Raw genomic sequence first — 8,356 nt, 5'->3', positions numbered from 1 at the left:
ATACAGCAGAGCTGAGGCTGTAAGCCTTGCCTTAGTCTCTAACATTAAAGCTTGGGCACAAGTGCAAGCTGCTGTGGCTCAGTAACTGGCTGCTGGCCAGCTGTCCACAGCACTCACTTTCCTGCTCTTTTGCAGCTGTTTCCCTGGCTTTCAGAGAAGCGTAATCCTGGAACAGGTTCACAAAATAGATATATGGCCGATTTCTCACAGCTTTGAGCAAGCAGAGGAGAGCAGATGCCATGTTGCAGGAAAAGAGGGTCTCCAGGCCATCAAACAACACACCTTGGTAGCTCAGCTGTGAACCAAGTCGAAAAGGAGAGAAGGAAAGCTATCAGACGCACTAGGGTCTCAGTGGGGCAGTAAATCCCAAGGTCAAAGGACACCACATTAGGTGGAAAATAGAAGTTCCAGAGAGTTTCTATGGCATTCCATGGCAACTAGAAGTTCCAAAGCTTTCCATTGGATTCCAAGGCAACTAGAAGTTCCAGTGTCTTCCATAGCGTTGCGTGGCAACTTGTAGTTCCAGAGCGTTTCTATGGCATTCGATGGCAACTAGAACTTCTGCAGCATTTCATGGCATTCCATAGCAACTAGAAGTTCCAGAGCATTTCTATGGCATTTCATGGCAACTACTATTTGCGATGTGTTTCCATGACATTCCGTTACAATTAGTAGTTCTGGATCGTTCCATTGCATTCCATGGTAAGTAGGTGTTCCAAAGCATTACATGGCATTCTATGTCAATTAGAGTTTTGAAAGGGTTTCTGTGGTATTCATCGGCAACTATTGTTTCCGATGTGTTTCCGTGGCATTCCATGGCAACTCGTAGTTCTGCAGTGTTCTATGGCATATCATGGCAACTAGAAGTTCCGGAGAGATCCATTGTATTCCATGGAAACTAGTAGTTCCAGAGTGTTTCTATGGCATTCCATGGCAACTAGGAGTTCCAGTGCGTTTCTATCGCACACCATGGCAATTAGAAGTTCCAGAGCGTTCCATTGCATTCCATGGCAACTAGAAATTCCACAGTGTTCCATACCAACTAAGGGCAAGTAGTAGTTCCAGAGCTTTTTATGGTATTAGGTGGCCACTAGAAGTTCCAGAGAGTTTCTATTGCATTCCATGGCAACTAGTAGTTCCAGAGCGTTTCTATGGCATTCCATGGCAAGTAGAATTTCTACAGCATCCCATTGCATTCTATTGCAACTAGTAGTTCCAGAGCGTTTCATTGGCATTCCATTGAAACTATTATTTGCAAAGTGTTTTCATGACATTCCATTGCAACTAGAAGATCCGCAGCGTTCCATGGCATTCCATGCCAACTATTATTTCCAGAGAATTTCTATGGCATTTTGATGGCAACGAGGAGTTCCGCAGCGTTTCATGGCATTCCATGCCAACTCTTATTTGCGATGTGTTTTCATGGCATTCCATGGTAATTAGTAGTTCCAGTGCGTTTCTATGGCATTTAGAAGTTCTGCAGCGTTCCTTGGCATTTCATCGGAACTCAAATTTCGGGAGGGTTCCATTGCATTCCGTGGTAACTAGAGGTTTCAGAGAGTTTCTATGGAATTCGATGGCAAGTGGTAGTTCCAGAGGGTTTATTTGGCATTCCATAGGAACTAGAAGTACCGGAGCATTCCATGGCATTCCATGGCAACTAGTATTTCCAGAGCTTTTCATAGCATTCCATGGCAAGTAGTAGTTCCAGAGTGTTTCTATGGCATTCCATGGCAACTAGAATTTCTGCAGCAGTCCATGGCATTCCATGGCAACTAAAAGTTCTGCAGCGTTACATGGCATTTCATGGCAACTGGAAGTTCCGGATCATTCCATTCCATTCCATGGCAACTAGGAGTTCCAGAGCATTTCTATGGCATATCACGGCAACTATTACTTGCGATGTGTTTCCATTCCATTCCATGGCAACTAGGAGTTCCAGAGCGCTTTTATGGCATTCCATGGCAACTGGTAGTTCCAGAGTGTTTATTTGGCATTCCATAGCAACTAGAAGTACTGGAGCATTCCATAGCATTCCATGTCAACTAGAAGTTCCATAGCGTTCCATAGCATTCCATGGCAAATAGTATTTTCAGGGAGTTACTATGGCATTCGATAGCAACTATTATTTGCCATGTGTTTCCATGAAATTCCATAGCAACTAGGATTTCCAGTGCGCTTCTATCGAACACCATGGCAACTAGAAATTCCAGAGCGTTCCATACCAATCAAGAGCAAGTAGTAGTTCCAGAGTTTATTATGGCATTAGGTGGCCAATAGAAGTTCCAGAGAGTTTCTATGGCATTGCATGGCAACTAGAATTTCCAATGTTTTCCATAGCGTTCCATGGCAATTACTAGTTCTAGAGCATTTCTATGGCATTCCATGGCAACTGTTATTTGCGATATGTTTCCATGGCATTCCATGGGAACTAGTAGACCCAGAGCATTTCTATGGCATTCCATGGCAACTAGAAGTTCTGCAGCGTTCCATGGCATTTCATGGCAACTAGACGTTTCGGAGCGTTCCATTGCATTCCATGGCAACTTGTAGTACCAGAGCGTTTCTATGTCATTCCATGGGAACTAGGATTTCCAGTGCATTTCTATCGCATACTGTGGTGGTTTGGCCCTGGCCAAATGCCAGGTATCCACCAAAGCCACTCTATCACTCTCACCCCCTCAGCTGGACAGGGGAGACAAAATATAACAACGGGCACTTGGGTCAGATAAAGGCAGTTTAATGAAGCAAAAGCCGCGCGCGGAAGCAAAAGCAAAACAAAAGATCTTATTCTCTACTTCCCATCAGCAGGCAATGTCCAGCCACTTCCTGGGAAGTAGGGCTCCGGTACACGAAGCGGTTGCTCTGGACGACAAACGCGAAACGAATGTCTCCCCCTTCTTCCTGTTTTCCCGAGCATATATTGCTGAGCAGATGTCATGTGGTATGGAATATCCCTTTGGACAATCTGAGTCAGCTGTCCTGGCTATATACCCTCCAAGTTTTTACCCACCCTTAGCCTACTGGGAAAATGGTGGGGAAGCAGCCTTGGTGCTATGTGAGCCCGGCTCAGCAGTAGTCAAAACACTGGTGTGTTATCAAGCTACCACTGCACAGCACGGTGAGGGCTGCATCTCAGGCAGACCCATTACACATACCATGGCAACTAGAAGTTCAGGAGCGTTCCATTGCATTCCATGGCACCTAGAAGTTCCATAGCGTTCCATGGCAACTTGTAGTTCCAGAGCGTTTCTATGGCATTCCATGGCAACTAGGATTTCCAGTGCACTTCTATCGCATACCATGGGAACTAGAAATTCCGGAGCGTTCCATTACATTCCATGGCAACTAGAAATTATAGAGAGTTTCATACCTATCCCGGGCAAGTAGTAGTTCCAGAGATTTTGATGGTATTAGTTGGCAACTAGAAGTTCCATAGAGTTGCTATGGCATTCCATGGCAAATAGAAGTTCCAGAGCACTCCATAGCGTTTCGTGGCAACTTGTAGTTCAAGAGCATTTCTATGGCATTTTGATGGTAACGAGGAGTTCCAGAGCGTTCCCTGGCATTCCATGGCAACTAGAATTGCTCGAGCATTCCATTGCATTCCATGGCAAATAGTAGTTCCATAGCGTTTCTATGGCATTCCATGGCAACTAGCATTTCCAGTGCATTCTTATCGCATACCATGAGAACTAGAAGTTCCGGAGTGTTCCATTGCAGTCCATGGCAACTAGAAATTCCAGAGCGTTCCATACCCATCAAAGGCAAGTAATAGTTCCAGAGGTTTTTATGGTATTAGGTGGCAACTAGAAGTTCCAGAGCGTTTCTACGGCATTCCATGGCAACTAGAAGTTACACAGCGTTCCATTGCATTCCATGGCAACTAGTAGTTCTGGACATTTTATATGGCATTCCGTGGCACCTAGAATTGTGAGAGGTTTTCTCTGTCATTCATAAGCAACTATTATTTGTGATGTGTTTCAATGGCATTCCATGGCAATTAGTAATTCCAGAGCGTTTCTATGGCATTCCATGGCAACTAGAATTTCTGCAGCCTTGCATGGCATTCCATGGGAACTCGAAGTTCAAGAGGGTTCCTTTGCATTCCATGGCAACTAGTAGTTCCAGAGGGTTTCTATGTCATTCCATGGCAACTAGGAGTTCCATTGCATTTCTATCACATACCATAGCAACTAGAAGTTTCATAACGTTCCTTTGAATTCCATGGCAACTAAAATTTCCAGACCGTTCCATACCATTCAATGGCAAGTAGTAGTTCCAAAGGTTTTTATGGTATTAGGTTGCAACTAGAAGTTTCAGAGACTTTCTATTGCATTCCATGGCAACTAGAAGTTCCAGTGTCTTCCACAGCGTTGCGTGGCAACTTGTTCCAGAGCGTTTCTATGGCATTCCATTGCTACTATGATTTGTGATGTGTTTCCATGACATTCCATGGCAACTAGGAGTTCCAAAGCATTTCATGGCATTCCATGGCAACAACAATTTTGAGAGGGTTTATGTGGCATTCTTCGGCAACTATTATTTGCAATGTGTTTCAATGGAATTCCATGGCAACTAGGAGTTCTGCAGCGTTCCATGACATTCTATGGCAACTAGTAGTTCCAGAGTGTTTCTATGGCATTCCATGGCAACTCTTATTTGCGATGTTTTTCCAAGACATTCCATTAGAATTAGAAGTTCTAGATCGTTCCTGTGCATTCCATGGTAAGTAGGAGTTAGAGGCATTACATGGCATTACATTGCACCTAGAATTTCTGCAGCATTCCATGGCATTCCATGGGAACTAGTACTTCCAGAGAGTATCTATGGCATTCCATGGCAACTAGGAGTTCCAGAGTGTTTCTATCACACACCATGGTAACTAGAATTTTTGGACCGTTCCATTCATTCCATGGTAACTAGAAATTCCAGAGCCTTCCATACCATTCAATGACAAGTAGTAGTTCCAGATCTTTCTATGGCATTAGTTGGCAACTAGAAGTTCCAGAAAGTTTCCATTCTGTTCCATGGCAACTAGAATTTCCAGTGCCTTCCATAGCGTTCCGTGGCAACTTGTAGCTCCAGAGAGTTTCTGTGGCATTCGAGGGCACCTAGTAGTTCCAGAGCGTTTCCATGGCTTTCCATGGCAACTAGAAGTTCTGCAGCATTCCCTGGCATTTCATGAGAACTAGACGTTCCGGAGTGTTCCATTGCATTCCATGGCAACTAGTAGTTCCAGAGCGTTCCTATGGCATACCATGGCAACTAGGACTTCCAAGGCTTATCTAACGCATACCATGGTAACTAGAATTCCAGAACATCCCATTCCCTTCCATGACAACTAGAAATTCCAGAGTGCTCCATACCAATCAAGGGCAAGTAGTAGTTACACAGCTTTTTATAGTATTAGGTGGCAACTGGAAGTTCCAGAGAGTTGCTATGGCATTCCGTGGAAACTAGAAGTTCCAAGTCTTCCATAGCGTTCCGTGGCAACATGTATTTCCAGGGCGTTTCTATGGCATTCCATGGTAACTTGTATTTGCGCTGTGTTTCCATGGCATTCCATGGCAACTAGTAGTTCCAGAAACTTTCTATGGCATTCCATGGAAATTAGGAGTTCCGGAGCGTTCCATCGCATTCCATGGCAACTAGTAATTACAGAGAGTTTCCATGACATTCCATGGCAACCAGAAGATCCGCAGCGTTCCGTGCCATTCCATGCCAACTAGTATTTCCAGAGCATTTCTATGGCATTTTGATGGCAACGAAGAGTTCCACAGCGTTTCATGTCATTCCATGGGAACTAGTAGTTCTAGACAGATTATATCGCATTCCATGGCTACTAGAAATTCCAGAGGGTTCCGTTGCAAGTAGAAGTTCCAGTGTGTAACATAACATTCCATGTCAACTAGTAGTTCCAGAGCGTTTCTATGACACTCCATGGCAACAAGGAGTTCCAGAGCATTCCATGGCATTCCATGGCAATTAGAAACTCCAGAGCTTTCAATACCAATCAAGGGCAAGTATTAGTTCCAGAGCTCTTTATGGTAATAAGTGGCAACTAGAAGTTCCAGAGAATTATTATGTCTTTCCATGGCTACTAGAAGTTCCAGAGCATTCCATAGCGTTTCATGGCAACTAGTAATTCCAGAGCGGTTTTTTTGCACGCCATGGCAACCAGGAGTTCCAGAGCGTTCCATGGCATTCCATGGCAATTAGAAGTTCAGGAGCATTGCATTGCATTCCATGGCAAATAGTAGTTCCAGAGCGTTTCTATGGCATTCCATGGCAACTAGGAGTTCCAGTGTATTCCTACCGCATACCATGGGAACTAGAATTTCCAGAGCGTTCCGTTGCATTCCATGGCAACTAGAAATTCCAGAGCATTCCATACCAATCAAGGGCAAGTATTAGTTCCAGAGATTTTTATGGTAATAGGTGGCAACTAAAAGTTCCAGAGAATTTCTATGGCATTTCATGGCAACTAGAAGTTCCAGAGCATTCCATAGCGTTTCGTGGCAACTTGCAGTTCCAGAGCATTTCTATGGCATTTGATGGCAACTAGTAGTTACAGAGCATTTCTATGGCACTCCATGGCAACGAGGAGTTCCAGAGCGTTCCATGGCATTCCATGGCAACTAGAAGTTCCAGAGCGTTTCTATGGCATTTCATGGCAACTCTTATTTGCGATGAGTTTCCATGACATTCCATTAGAATTACAAGTTCTGGATCGTTCCATTGCATTCCATGGTAAGTAGGAGTTCCAAATCATTACAAGGCATTCCATGGCAACTACAATTTTGAGAGGGTTTCTGCTGCATTCATCAGCAAATATTATTTGCGATGTGTTTCATGGCACTTTATAGCAACTAGTAGTTCCAGAGACTTCCTATGGCATTCCATGGCAACTAGTAGTTACAGAGCATTTCTACGGTATTACATGGCAACTGTTATTTGTGATGTGCTTCCATGGCATTCCATGGCAAGTAGAATTTCCAGAGCGCTCCATAGTCTTCCACGGAAACTAATAGTTCCAGAGTGTTTCTATGGCATTCCATGTCAACTCTTTTTTGCAATGTGTTTCCATGACATTCCATTAGAATTAGAAGTACTGGATCGTTCTATTGCATTCCATGGTAAGTAGGAGTTCCAAAGCATTACATGGCATTCCATTGCATCTACCATTTTGAGAGGGTTTCTGTGGCATTCATCGGCAACGATTATTTGTGATGTGTTTCATGGCATTCCATGGCAACTACTAATTCCAGAGACTTTTATGCATTCCTTGGCAACTAGTAGTTACTGAGCATTTCTATGGTATTACATGGCAACTATTGTTTGCGATGTGTTTCAACGACATTCCATGGCAACTAGAAGATCCGCCGCGTTCCGTGGCATTCCATGCCAACCAGTGTTTCAAGAGCATTTCTATGGCATTTTGATGGCAAGGAGGAGTTCCGCAGCATTTCATGGCATTCCATGGCAACTAGAAGTTCCAGAGCGTTGCATAGCCTTCCATGGAACCGACTACTTCCAGAGCGTTTCTATGGAATTCCATGGCAACTAGTAGTTCTAGACAGTTTATATGGCATTCCATGGCTACTAGAAAACTCAGAGGGTTCCATGGCAAGTAGAAGTTCCAGTGTGTTCCATAGCATTCCATGGCAGCTAGTACTTCCAGAGGGTTTCTATGGAACTCCATGGGAACCAGGAGTTCCAGAGCGTTCCATGGCATTCCATGGCAACTAGAAGTCATGGAGCTTTCAATTGCATTCCATGGCAACTAGTAGTTCCAGAGGGTTTCTATGGGATTCCATCACAACTAGAAGTTGAGAGCATTCCATAGCGTTTCATGGCAAATTGTAGTTCCAGAGCGTTGCTATGGCATTTGATGGAAACTAATAGTTCCAGAGCATTTCTATAGCACTCCATGGCAACCAGGAGTTCCAGAGCGTTCCATGACATTCCATGGCAACTAGAAATTCCAGAGTGTTTTATGGCATTCCACGGCAACTCTTATTTGCGATGTGTTTCCATGACATTCCATTAGAATTAGAAGTCCTGGATTGTTCCGTTGCATTCCATGGTAAGTAGGCGTTCCAAAGCATTCCATGCCATTCCATGGCAACTACAATTTTGAGAGTTTTTCTGTGGCATTCATCGGCAGCTATTATTTGCGATGTGGTTCATGGCATTCCATGGCAACTAGTAGTTCCAGAGAATTTCTATGGCATTCCATGGTAACTAGTAGTTACAGAGCGTTTCTATGTATTACATGGCAACAATTATTTGCGATGTGTTTCCATGAAATGCCAAGGAAATTTAAAGATCCGCAGCGTCCATGACATTCCAT

The sequence above is a fragment of the Leptosomus discolor genome, unplaced genomic scaffold (assembly GCF_034619465.1).
Source record: "Leptosomus discolor isolate bLepDis1 unplaced genomic scaffold, bLepDis1.hap2 HAP2_SCAFFOLD_156, whole genome shotgun sequence".
NCBI classification, from domain to species: Eukaryota; Metazoa; Chordata; class Aves; order Leptosomiformes; family Leptosomidae; genus Leptosomus; species Leptosomus discolor.
This window is presented reverse-complemented; position numbering follows the sequence as displayed.